This window comes from Zalophus californianus, chromosome 8 (assembly GCF_009762305.2).
Source record: "Zalophus californianus isolate mZalCal1 chromosome 8, mZalCal1.pri.v2, whole genome shotgun sequence".
NCBI classification, from domain to species: domain Eukaryota; kingdom Metazoa; phylum Chordata; class Mammalia; order Carnivora; family Otariidae; genus Zalophus; species Zalophus californianus.
The window spans coordinates 87,454,229-87,468,829 of NC_045602.1; positions in this window are offsets into that span (position 1 = coordinate 87,454,229).

A 14,601-nucleotide genomic window follows, 5' to 3' on the forward strand; every position below is an offset into this window, starting at 1 on the left:
AATGGGTCAGCCAAGAAATCAAAAAGTACATGGAAACAAATGAAAATGAAAACACAATGGTCCAAAACCTTTGGGATGCGGCAAAAGCTATTCTAAGATGGAAGTTTATAGCAATATGGACTACCTCAAGAAGCAAGAAAACTTTCAAGTAAACAACCTAACCTTGCACCTAACAGAGCTAGAAAAAGAACAACAAATAAAACCCAAAACAAGGGAAGGAAGGAAATAATAAAGATCGAAGCAGAAGGGCACCTGGGTGGTTCAGTCGGTTGAGTGTCCAACTCTTGGTTTCAGCTCATATCATGATCTCAGGGTCGTGGGATCAAGCCCTTAGTTGGGCTCCATGCTCAGCATGGAGTCTGCTTGGGATCTCTCTCCCTCTGCCCCTCCCCTGCTCGTGCTCTCTCTAAATAAATAAAAATGAAATCTTAAAAAAAAATGTGGGTTCTTCAAGGCAAGGTAAAATAAGGTATGGCCTTCATGGCATGACCTTCAAGGCACGGTATTACTGTCCATACACTAGCACCCATTTTGCAATCTAGAATGCTGTGGGGAAGCAGGGGGATGCTAGCATCCCTCCTCCAGGGCCTTTAATGGCAGGGTGGTGATCGTAGCGATTTTGTTCGAGGGACACTTTGGGTCACTTTGATACCAGGAGCCTCTGACATATCGGGGATGCCACCCAGGAGTTGGGGGGATTTTTGGCAATGGACCTTCTCTCCTTCAGTTTCCAAGGACTCTCCTTTGGGATGCCTTTTAACCCACTGGAAACAATTCAGATTGCAAAATTTTAAAAAGGACTGATCTCCCATAACACTGCATGGCCTCAGTAAGATCTATCAGTTAGATCTCTTCTGCAGGGAACAGGGCAACGGATGGAGGTACCCTATGTCCAGGCCTTCAGGGCTCTAAATCAGGACCTGGACCTAAGGGCCTCTTGTAGAACGTGCTTGGTCAGTAACCAGGCCAGTAAACTCCCTCCTGACATATTGGATGGTAATTACCTAAATAGACCTCCTCCTAAATAGAATCCAGGTTGCTGGAGAAAACATAGGCCATCTCTAATGACTCTCTCACTATTCCTCCTCCTAACAGATGTGGGGGCCTCTCCCTTATTTTCTGGGTTAATGGCTATAACTGGAGCCAACTGTGGTTAGTCTAGCTTGGGACAGGGACTTTAAGGAATATTCTGAAGCAGCTGCCGAAACTTCTTTTGTTTCAGGAAGTTCCCTGTCTTCTCCAGCCTGATATGGACTGCCTGTTTCCACTTTGGTGGGGGGAAAGAAAACATGGTGTCTGTTCATCTGTCCAAGCTCATAAGGTTTAGAACCAGGAACCCTCTTTCTCTGCCTTCTGCCTTCTGGCAGCACACCTCTTCTGCCTCCCTCTCCCTCTTCTGTTTCTACACCACTTTAGGTGCGGCCTGCATAACTGTTTCCTATACCATCCTCAGTGCCCTTGGTACCATTGGCCCCTCCTACCCTCGCTGTCAAGGAGCAAAGAGCACCCTCTCAGACTTAACACAGCCCACTTGAGGTTTCCCCACCAGTGCCCCAGGTAAAACCGACAATGAGAAACAAATTGATTGACTTTTAAGTGGACCCAGGTGGAACATAATTCAGTATTTAATTTAAGTTGGTTGGTTTAAGATACACATGTCTTTAGAGTTATAAGCATTAAATATGAAACTTTTATTCTACCAAGGTTTAATATAGATCAAATAAGCTTGTGTTATCTCTGTTGCAATTTGTTAGCAAAAACATGTTTTAAAGTAATGGTTGATTGTGTCTGTCTCAAAGTTCTCATGGGTAATTGTTAAAATAGCTTTAGAAGTCTTTGGTAACCTGAAACTTTAATGTTTTGTTTGAATGATAAATTGTATTGAATTCATTGGACATCTAGGTCTTTTCCAAATAGAATAAAGTACTAAGGCATTTATAACTGAACAGAGGTTTGCATTTTTTACTCCTTATTGCAAACAAACTAAGGATATTTGGGTCTGTTGGAAAACACGCTATGTTTAACTGATTCATAAATTTTGTCATCTAAAGAATTCTGGTGTGACAGTCACAATTGGTTACTACTTAGTTTTCACTAGAGACTAAGGTTTCTGAGAGTTTAAAATCCTGTTAAATATAATTAAGCGTGGGCGCCTGGGTGGCTCAGTCGTTAAGCGTCTGCCTTCGGCTCAGGTCATGGTCCCAGGGTCCTGGGATCGAGTCCCACATCGGGCTCCCTGCTTGGCGGGAAGCCTGCTTCTCCCTCTCCCACTCCCCCTGCTTGTGTTCCTGCTCTCGCTATCTTTCTCTCTGTCAAATAAATAAAATATATATATATAATTAAGAGTGATGGTAATAAGGGGAATCCTTGGAAAGGAATTTTATGTGGGGTCAGGATGGACTAAGGTTGAAATGAATGGATTTTAAAAATACGCTGGTGTTCTGTTTTCTGTTAAAAAGACAAGTTTTCTTGAATTGTTGGTCTACTCTTGATAAGAAAATGTAAACAAAGTTGTTTTCTCTTTGCCCAGAAAAAAGAGTTTCTATGTTTGCCTTTATCAGGTCTTTGATGATCTTTAATCCTACTTAGGCATGTGCTTTAAAACTTTCTAAGGTTTTAACAAACTTCCCCAAAATTTAAATCATAAATGAAGTCTCTCTGATTAATTAGGCTTATTTATTTGGTATGTTGCTTTCTGGTATAAGGTCATCACATGGTGTTCTTATTATTGAAGTGTTATGTGTCAGAAATAACTGAATTTCCTTGTCAATTGCATCATAATGAACTCTCATATCAGATTGTTAACAATGTCCACCAGAGTTTTTGTCATTTACAGTAATTGTTCTGATGCTCTTACAAAAAGGTTTCATCTTCAAGGAGATTCATAAAAAGGGCTTTTGACAAATACAAGTATTTGATATTTTACAATCAAAACTAAAATGGGTAGAATTTCCAGAACTAAAAAACTGCATTCAAACTGAACAAGAATTAGTAACATGGGACTAAATGAACTAAGAAAGATGATTATAGTTTTGTGACTCTTGTTTGAAACATTGCTGGTTCTCTAATGTTTTTTTTCTTCCAGATTAAGGAAACTTTCTCTTAAGATATTTATGACTTATAGAAATGTGATGAAGTATTCATTTGTGAGCAAACTGAAGCATTTAACTTTTCTCTAACTTGAACCTTCTGAAATTCAAAAGGTCTCAGTAAGTATTCTTTCTTCCATGGCAATCATAGTCATTTACATAAGCTCAATAAGAATCTGTTCTCCTTTTAACAGGACACCATTGGAAACATCAGTTATTTACCAAGGCTTTGGCTGGAATGCCCTCTTTGAGAGACACATGCATAGATTCGGATATGACCAAACAGCTTTAAGGAATTAAGGTTGACTTTATGAAACATGGAGCTTAAAGCCTCTTGGAAATGATGGCCTGATAACTTGCTTACAGAGTTCCCAGCAGCCTTACCAGATGAGTAAAGATTGTCATTTCCTGGCAGGTGCAGGAACCCCAGGATACTTTGGGGACCTCATGAAGAGGAATCCACCCACATCTACAGGTATTGCAGGTATGTCTGATGGCAAGTACTTGGCTTGGCTTCTGGCCTTGAGAGGCTACTAAAAGTTCAATCTAGATTCCTTATTAAAGTTCCAACAAAGCAGATTTTAAAAGATCTACATAGTTAATCACTATTCTTACTGAACTTATGTAAATAATTAGGCCAGGTTTGTTAAAATTGGACTTGTTTTGCAAATGAGTTAGTCTTAATCTAGTTATCTCTGGAAATAAGGGTGATTTTAGAGAGAAAAATTACATTTCAATAACATGCCTTTCCAGATGTTAAATTCTAGTTCTAATTGTCTTTGAGAGTTGTTTGCCTAAGCTAGACATGAGGTAGACTTCACAGAAATTGATACAATAGCTCATGTATAGACAGTCTTCATACTTGTGGGGATAATAACAGGACCCCATGGGCATATGATTATTTGAACAACTGGAAAATGGGATTGATTCCCCAACAATTATATAACTCAACCATCGCCTTAACCAATTCTGTGTTGCTGGGATGACAAAATTGCTCCTTAAAAGCTGGAGTATACCCCACTCCATGGGGTTAACTATGGACTTGTGGAGGTAATGGATGGCCCCACTTTCCCTATGACTGGATTAGATGATGCATTTGGGGATGCCCTTGTCTCCTGAGATAAGTCTTCTCCCACTTGCCAGTGATTCTTCATAACTAGAATATTGTTAAGGCTAGACCTCAAAGAGGCTTCTTGACTGTTTTATTCCTTAGTTGTATTTGTCCTAGGAACTACCTCTATTGATATAAATTTGCAAATAGAGGATTTAGCCAAGCATACAACAACCACCTTTAATCACAACCAACTCACAGTCACCCACAAATTTGAAAGGTGGCCCTCCAAAACAAAATGGCCCTTGATATCCTGACTGCAGTTCAAGGAGGCCCCAAATTAGATGACCGACTCCTAACAGGACCCAATGACTATTCAGCTATAACTTGTGGCCATGACTTCTCCTGGGATGGATAGGCTGCTGTACTCTGGGTTTTGCCCAGATACACGGACGCATTATTAAAACCATTACAAACCCAGCCAACCTTCCAAATTTAAAACAATTGTGGACACATTCTGTGTTTCATTGCTACGAACATCTAGCACCCATCTTTGTTCCATCTTTGGGACTGGAGGTTGTTTGGCACATGGAAGCTCTTAATAAGTACATGGTCAAAGCCCTAAGCGATCCTCAAAATAGCATTTCTCTACTAAATACTTAAGTAACACAAATGTGTAAAGCAGTTTTACAAAAAAGAATGTTGTTAGATATTTTAACTTCTGCACAAAGTGGAATTTGTGCTATCATAAAAACAGAATGCTGTGTATATGTTCCAGATTACCACAGAAATACTTCTAGGTTTCTAACTAACATGAAATTACTCAAATTGGAACTTTAGAAGGCCCCTCTCTTTCCTTTAATGATTGGTTAAACTACTGGACTGGAAGAGGATTTTTGTCAACTATCAAAGGACACTTATTTGGGCTTCTTTTTCTTTTGTAATTCTAATAATGTTTTGCTGTTTTCTCCCATGTCTCTTCACCTGGTACCAAGACTCCTTCACTGCCATAATTTCAAGCCAACAGATGATCCTTTCCACTTGGGAAGATCCATACATGTGATCTCCCTTGGATTCAACTGAGGCAGAGGCCTTTCATAACTCCTGTATATCAGCTGTCAACTGACCAATGTTGACCCATAGGTAGGGACATCTCTACATCCCTATTCAGCAGGAAGAAGTTACAGAAGATGAGATCTTCTACACTCAGCAACCTTAAAGATTTAAAGGTCAAAATTGTTCAGGGGGGGATGATGTGGGAAACAAAGGCAAAAGAAAAAAATTAAATTCCCTTACTGCCTAAAGCCCATTGACAAGTCCTTGAAACAGGCAGAGTGACATTCCTCTAAGAATTCCACTGCCTCAATGTTGACACTTTGCTAAGGGCAAAAGGCAATCTTAGCTTATCCCACACACCCACCCACCCACCCCATCCCCCCGCCAGGATCCTGTAAGTCTTCTTTAACATATAAAAATCCCTTTGGAAGCTTCCTTTATCTCTACCCCCCAAGATACATGTTGGCAGTCATCCCCCAAGCGTATGACCCACTGATATACATCTGAAGGGTCTCATGACTGGGGTTTTACTAGACAGTAATAAATGACTTTTTCCTAACAATAGCTAGCTCCCTCAAGGTCCTGGAAACCTTGCTTCCAAAATTCCTTAGAGACTTTCACTATCCCTTAACACCCTCCCAACTTGAAAGGATATAATTAGCCACTTTTCAAGACCCCAGTGCAGCTCTTTCTGTGCATGGGTCCTGTCCCCGTGCTTTAATAAAACCACCTTTTTGCACCAAAGATGTCTCAAAAATTCTTTCTTGGCTGTTAGTTCTCAACCCCAACATTTTTCTACATTAATATGACCTAGCAATTCCACTCCTAGCAATATACCCAAAAGAATTGAAAACAGGTATTCAAGCAAATTCTTATACAGAAAATGTTTACAGCAGTACTATTCACAATAGCCAAGAAATAGAAACAACCCAAATGTCCATCAGTTGATGAATAAGCAAAATATGGTATAACTATACACTGAAATAATATTTAACCATAAAAAGGAACAAAGTACGAATACATGCTGCAAAGTGGATGAACACCAAAAACATTATGCTAGGTGAAAGAAGCCAGACACAAAAGACACATATTATTTGACTTCATCTATATGAAATACCCAGAATAAGTGAATCCATAGAGACAAAAAACATATTATTGGTTGCCAGGAGCTATGGGAAGCAGGGAGTAGGGAGTGGCTGCTTAATGGGTTCAGGGTTTCCTTTTGAGGTGATGAAAATATTTTGTAACTAGATAGAGGTAATGGTTGCACATCATTATGAATGCTCAACCCACTGATCAAAGTCATAGAGAGTGAAGACTACGGTCAGCAGTTAGAAATTGTGTGTCTGATTGACCCGGGCTGCTTCCGAGAAATCGATGAGCTAATAAAAAAGGAGATAAAAGGCGAAGGTTCGTTGGAAGTACTCAACTTGAAAGATGTGGAAGAAGGAGATGAGAAATTTGAATGACATCTGTCAAGCACTTCAGCTCTAAAACACTAAAGTATTTTCTTTTCCCATCATCCTCTCTTCTTTCTGTGGTCCACCAAATACTTGCTCAAACTATTTGACATTTTCCATCTTTGTGGTAATGTGTACACAAAAAGACTTTCCTAATACGTATTACACTGTGGGAGGATTCATTCAGTTTTAATCATAAAGTGGGGTTTTAGGCAAAAATGAAAAATCCAAGATACAGAGGGCAGAGTAGCTTTTTGCTACTGTGTCATGCCTTGTGCTTGGCAGCATGCACGTTACCTAAGGCAGGTCTTGTGGGTAAAAAGTTAAACTCTGTACATTATAACAAGATAAATGGAGGAGGATATGATAGTGTTTGCTGAAGAAAACATAATGTCTTAATGGAATGTGTGGCCTAATACATAGCTTGGATGATGACTTCCTGATTATCTAAAAGCTAGCTCTGTGACCACTGCAGGACTGAAGTGATATTCATTGAACGTACTGCCATAACCTAGATTATTCTTGCTAAAAAATAAAGTCATTTGTTTCTAATCCTTAAAGTTTATAATACATATATTAATATAATGGAATTATTATATGCAATCAATAAAACCACTCTTTATTTTTTTAAAAAATTGAATTATACACTTTAAAATAGTTAATTCTATGTTATGTGAATTTTACTTCAACAACAACAAAAAATTAAATAAAGGAAAGTGTATTACAGGGAAGTAAAGTTGCCAGTATATTGAAGGGATATACTTGAGGTCTTTCAGTGAAGAAGGAAGTATTTTAGTTGGAAGTCTCAAAGGGAAATAATTGGATTATAAGTACTAAGGATTTTATATTGTAAGGAAGAGAATGCTTTATTTTCCTAAGTAACAGTGGGAAGTTAGCAGGAGGAGGTGGGATTTACAGTATTATTTATGGCTGTATTTAAAAAAAAGAAAAAAAAAGAAAAAACTAGAACAGTGACCTAGGAGAGATGTTCAAGATCTTGAAAAACCTCTTGAAAATGTTTGCCCTCTCTTGTTGGACCCCAGGGTGACATAAATAGGGAAGAAACTAGAAAACAGTAGTATCTCAATTCAATGCCCTGAACTTGTATTATCTTAAATGTACTTGTCCTTGGAATAGATAAAATAAAGATGAAGAAAATATGTCATTCATTTACATTTCCCATAATTTCCTGAAATGGAATGAGGTCCTCAAATAAGTAACTTTGACATTGAGGCTTTTACAACTGAGGCTTTTACAGTGCTTGTATAAAGGGACCAAATGATAAAAAAGTTAAATCCAACGCACCCTTCCCTCTCTTCTCTTCAGCCACCCCTCCTGTCACCAGGCAAGGTCTCACAGACAAAACTTTGCAGGCTAGTGGTTCCACCTGCTGGAAACTATGGGTGCCAGGGACTGATACTTCTAAATCATTTCTAGTTGACCAGCTATCCCAAAGCCTTGTAGTGACACTTCTGGATACAATCTTTAAAAGCAAGATCTGAGAGGCACCTGGGTGGTTCAGTCAGTTGAGCACCCAACTCTTGATTCGACTGGGGTTGTGGCCTCAGGAAACAGGATAGAACCCCGGTCACGCTCCGCACTCAGTGGGGAGTCTGCTTCTCTAAGTCTCTCCCTCTCCCTCTGACCCGCTCCCCACCCTCTAAAATAAATAACTTTTTTGTATTACAAAAATGTTTAAAATAGAAGCAAGATCTGATTGCAGAGTACGTCAAAAGAACCTCATACCACACACTGGGTGCCTTCATAGGCATTGGAATGTCATGCTGTGGATGTTTTCTTCCTTATGTCAGAGATGTTAATACTCTGATGCTTGGAGTTTTCTTATCTGGTTAAGAAATCCCCACATTACACATTTACCATACCTTGGTCCTTAGACATCTTAACTAATACAATATTAAATAATAGTTGACTGGTGTTGCAATAAAACTATCCAGAATATATTTATATATAAGTGAAAAAAATGTAATTATTGCAATTAGTAAAAAGACTCAAACAAGATACATTATCAGACATGAGGAATAATTAGTAAGCTCAGTATTATTATTATGAAATATATGAAGCATAAAGATATAGAATATAATATAGGCAAACACCCATGTCTCTACCACACAACTTAAATAAAGTATTACTGATATAGATGATGCTCCTTGGTACCTCACCCAGACAAAATCCCTAGCCTTCCCCTATGAGTTACCACCTTCTTCCTGAGTTTGGTATTTCTCATTCCCACACATTTTTTTTATACTCTTGCTATACATCCTTGTATACTTAAATTATCACATGTATTCTACTACAATTTTGTCTACTCAGCATTAAGTTCATGAGATTCATCCATGTTCATATATATAGTCCTAGTTTTTTTTCCGGCATTATTAAGATATAATTGATACACAACATTGTATAACTTTAGGGTATAAAATGTGGTGATTTGATACACATATATATTGCAAAACGATTACCACAATAAGGTTAGTTAATACATACATCACCTTACATAATTACCATTTTATTGTTCCTATAATGCTACTCTTGTAGCAACTTTCAAGTACATAATAGAGTACTGTTAACTATAGTCACCATGCTGAATATTGAATCCCTGAAACTTACTCATCTCATAATTGGAAGTTTGTACTCTTTGATCAACATCACCCATTTCCACCACCCCTTAGCTCCTGACAACCCCCATTCTACTCTCCATTTCTTTAAGTTCAACTTTATTTTAGGTTCCATATATAACTGAAATCATATCGTTTGTTTCTCTGATTTATTTCACTTAGCAGAATTCCCTCAAGGTTCATCCATGTTGTCACAAGTGGCAGGATTTCCTCGTTTTTAATGGGTGTATAATATTCATATAAAATATATAATTCATCTGACATATATATCACATTTTCTTTATCCAATTCATCCATTGATAGACAATTAGATTATGTCCATGCCTTGACTACTATAAACTATGCTGCAATGAGAAGGGGAACCAGATAACTGTTTGAGATAATAATTTCATTTTCTTTGGATAAACACCCAAAAGTGGGATTGCTGGATCACATGGTAGTTCTTTCTCCCCCGCCCCCCCAGTGGTAGCAGAACTCTCTTTGTTTTGTTATTTAAATGAGAAGACTCCATGGTAGTTCTATTTTTAATTTTTTGAGAGACCTTGGTACTGTTTTCCATAATGGCTGTAATCATCCTCACCAGCATTTGTTATCTCTTTTCTTTCTGATAATTGGTATTTTAACAGGCATGAAGTGATCATTGTGTTTTTGATTTGCATTTCCCTAATGATTAGTGAAATTTAGCTCCTTTTCATGTACTTGTTGGCCATTTGTATGTCTTCTTTTAAAAAATGTCTATTCAAGTCCTCTTCCCATTGTTTAATTGTGGATTACTTGGGTTTTATTTTTTGTTTGGTTTTGTTTAGTGTTGTTTGAGATTGAATTGTATAAGTTCCTTATATATTTTGGATATTAACCCCTTAACAGATACATCTGTTGCAAATATTTTCTCCCATTCCATAGGTTGCCTTTGCATTTTGTTAATTGTTTCTTTTGTTGTACAGAAGCTTTTTAATTTGATGTAGTCCCATATATTGATTTGTGCTTTTGTTGCTTATGCTTTAGGTGTCACATCCTAAATACCATTGCCAAGACCAATGTTAAGGAGCTTTTTCTCTATGTTTTCTTATAGGAATTTTATGGTTTCAGATCTGATGTGTAAGCCCTTAATCCATTTCAAGGTAATTTTTGTGAGTGATATAAGGTAGGGGTCCAATTTCATTCTTTTACATGTGGATATCCAGTTTTCCCTAAACCATTTATTGAAAAGAATATACATTCCCTATTGAGTTTTCTTGGCTTCCTTATCAAATGTTAGTTAACCATATATACATGCGTTTATTTCCAGACTCTCTATTCTGTTCCTTTGGTCTATGTGTTTGTTTTTATGCCAGTACAATGCTATTTTAATTACTACAGCTTTGCAACAGTTTGAAATTAGGAAGTGTTCTTTCTTAAGATTGCTTTGGGTATTTGTGGTCTTTTGTGGTTCCACACAAATTTTAGGATTGCTTTTCCTACTTCTATGAAAACTCCATCAAAATTTTTGTAGAGATTGTACTGAATCTGTATAACACTTTCAATAAATGAACATTTTAACAGTTTTAATTCTTCCAATCCGTGAACATGGGATATGTTTCAATTTATTTTGTCTTCAATTCCTTTCATCAATATTTTTGTTATACAGATATTTCACTTCCTTGGTTAACTTTATTTGTATTTCATTGTTTTTGATGCTATTATAAATGGGATTGGTTTCATTCTCTTTCAAATAGCTCATTGTTAGTGCATAGAAATAGAACTGATTTTTGTGTGTATGTTTTGCATCCTGAAATTTTACTAAATTTCTTATAGTTCTAACAGGTTTTAGGTAGGGTCTTTAGGGTTTTCTATATAAAAGATTATGTCATCTGCAAACAGAGATGGTTTTGCTTCTTCCTTTTTTTTATAATTTTTTATTGTTATGTTAATCACCATACATTACATCATTAGTTTTTGAGGTACTGTTCCATGATTCATTGTTTGTGCATAACACCCAGTACTCCATGCAGAATGTACCCTCTTTAATACCCAGCACCAGGCTAACCCATCCCCCCACCCCCTCCCCTCTAGAACCCTCAGTTTGTTTTTCAGAGTCCATCGTCTCTCATCGTTCATCTCCCCCTCTGACTTACTCCCCTTCATTCTTCCCTTCCTGCTATCTTCTTCTTCTTTTTTTTTCTTAACATATATTGCATTATTTGTTTCAGAAGTACAGATCTGTGATTCATCAGTCTTCTACAATTCACAGTGCTCACCATAGCACATACCCTCCCCAATGTCTATCACCCAGTCACCCAATCCCTCCCACCCCCCACCACTCCAGCAACCCTCAGTTTGATTCCTGAGATTAAGAATTCCTCATATCAGTGAGGTCATATGATACATGTCTTTCTCTGATTGACTTATTTCGCTCAGCATAACACCCTCCACTTCCATCCACGTCGTTGCAAATGGCAATATCTCATTCCTTTTGATGGCTGCATACTATTCCATTGGGTATATATACCCCTTCTTCTTTATCCATTCATCTGTCGATGGACATCTTGGCTCTTCCCACAGTTTGGCTATTGTGGACATTGCTGCTATAAACATTGGGATGCACGTACCCCTTCGGATCCCTACATTTGTATCTTTGCGGTAAATACCCAGTAGTGCAATTGCTGGATCGTATGGTAGCTCTATTTTGGACTGTTTGAGGAACCTCCATACTGTTTTCCAGAGTCGTTGCACCAGCTTACATTCCCAACAAGAGTGTACGAGGGTTCCCCTTTCTCCGCATTCCCGCCAACATCTGTCATTTCCTGACTTGTTAATTTTAGCCACTCTGACTGGTGTGAGGTGGTATCTCATTGAGGTTTTGATTTGGATTTCCCTGAAGCCGAGTGATGTTGAGCACTTTTTCATGTGTCTGTTGGCCATTTGGATGTCTTCCTAGGAAAAATATCTGTTCATGTCTTCTGCCCATTTCTTGATTGGATTATTTGTTCTTTGGGTGTTGAGTTTAAGAAGTTCTTTATAGATTTTGCATACTAGTCCTTTATCTGATATGTCATTTGCAAATATCTTCTCCCATTCTGTCGGTTCTCTTTTGATTTTGTGGACGGTTTCTTTTGCTGTGCAAAAGCTTTTTATCTTGATGAAATCCCAATAGTTCATTTTTGCCCTGGCTTCCCTTGCCTTTGGCGATGTTTCTAGGAAGAAGTTGCTGCGGCTGAGGTCAAAGAGGTTGCTGCCTGTGTTCTCCTTTAGGATTTTGATGGACTCCTATCTCACGTTTAGGTCTTTCAACCATTTGGAGTATATTTTTGTGTGTGGTGAAAGGAAATGATCCAGTTTCATTCTTCTGCATGTGGCTGTCCAATTTTCCCAATACCATTTGTTGAAGAGACTGTCTTTTTTACATTGGACATTCTTTCCTGCTTTGTCAAAGATTAGTTGACCATAGAGTTGAGGGTCCATCTCTGGGCTGTCTATTCTGTTCCATTGATCGATGTGTCTGTTTTTGTGCCAGTACCATACTGTCTTGATGATGACAGCTTTGTAATAGAGCTGGAAGTCCGGAATTGTGATGCCGCCAGCTTTGCTTTTCTTTTTCAATATTCCTTTGGCTATTCGGGGTCTCTCCTGGTTCCATACAAATCTTAGGATTATTTGTTCCATTTCTTTGAAAAAAGTGGATGGTACCTTGATGGGGATTGCATTGAATGTGTAGATTGCTCTAGGTAGCAATGACATCTTCACAATGTTGGTTCTTCCAATCCATGAGCATGGAACATTTTTCGATTTCTTTGTGTCTTCTTCAATTTCTTTCATGAGTATTTTATAGTTTTCTGAGTACAGATCCTTTGCCTCTTTGGTTAAATTTATTCCTAGGTATCTTATGGTTTTGGGTGCAATTGTAAATGGGATCGACTCCTTGATTTGTCTCTCTTCTGTCTTGTTGTTGGTGTATAGGAATGCCACTGATTTCTGTGCATTGATTTTATAGCCTGCTACTTGACTGAATTCCTGTATGAGTTCTAGCAGTTTTGGGGTGGAGTCTTTTGGGTTTTCCACATACAGTACCATATCATCTGCAAAGAGTGAGAGTTTGACTTCCTCTTTGCCAGTTTGGATGCCTTTGATTTCTTTTTGTTGTCTGATTGCTGTGGCTAGGACTTCTAATACTATGTTGAATAGCAGTGGTGAGAGTGGACATCCTTGCCGCATTCCTGACCTTAGGGGAAAAGCTCTCAGCTTTTCCCCATTGAGAATGATATTCACTATAGGTTTCTCATAGATGGCTTTTATGATATTGAGATATGTACCCTCTATCCCTATACTCTGAAGAGTTTTGATCAAGAAAGGATGCTGTACTTTGTCAAATGCTTTTTCTGCATCTATTGAGAGGATCATAGGATTCTTGTTCTTTGTTTTGTTAATGTATTGTATCACGTTGATTGATTTGTGGATGTTGAACCAGCCTTGCAGCCTAGGGATAAATCCCACTTGGTCATGGTGAATAATCCTTTTAATGTACTGTTGGATCCTATTGGCTAGTATTTTGGTGAGAATTTTTGCATCCGTGTTCATCAAGGATATTGGTGTGTAATTCTCCTTTTTGATGGGGTCTTTGTTTGGTTTGGGGAATCAAGGTAATGGTGGCCTCATAAACTGAGTTGAGAAGTTTTCCTTCCATTTCTAATTTTTGGAAGAGTTTCAGGAGAATAGGTATTAATTCTTCTTTAAATGTCTGATAGAATTCCCCTAGGAAGCCATCTGGCCCTGGGCTTTTGTTTTTTGGGAGATTTTTGATGACTGCTTCAATTTCCTTAGTGGTGATAGGTCTGTTCAGGTTTTCTATTTCTTCCTGGTTCAATTTTGGTCGTTGATACATCTCTAGGAATGCACCCATTCCTCCAGGTTATCTAATATGCTGGCATAGAGTTGCTCATAATATGTTCTTATAATTGTTTGTTTTTTTGGTGTTGGTTGTGATCTCTCCTCTTTCATTCATGATTTTGTTGATTGGGTCACTTCACTTTTCTTTTTGATAAGTCTGGCCAGGGGTTTATCAATCTTCTTAATTCTTTCAAAGAGCCAGTTCCTAGTTTCGTTGATCTGTTCTACTGTTCTTTTGGTTTCTATTTCATTGATTTCTGCTCTGATCTTTATGATTTCTCTTCTCCTGCTGGGTTTAGGCTTTATTTGCTGTTTTTTCTCCAGCTCCTTTAGGTGTAGGGTTAGGTTGTGTATTTGAGACCTTTCTTGTTTCTTGAGAAAGGCTTGTATTGCTATATACTTTCCTCTCAGGACTGCCTTTGCTGTATCCCAAAGATTTTGAAGAG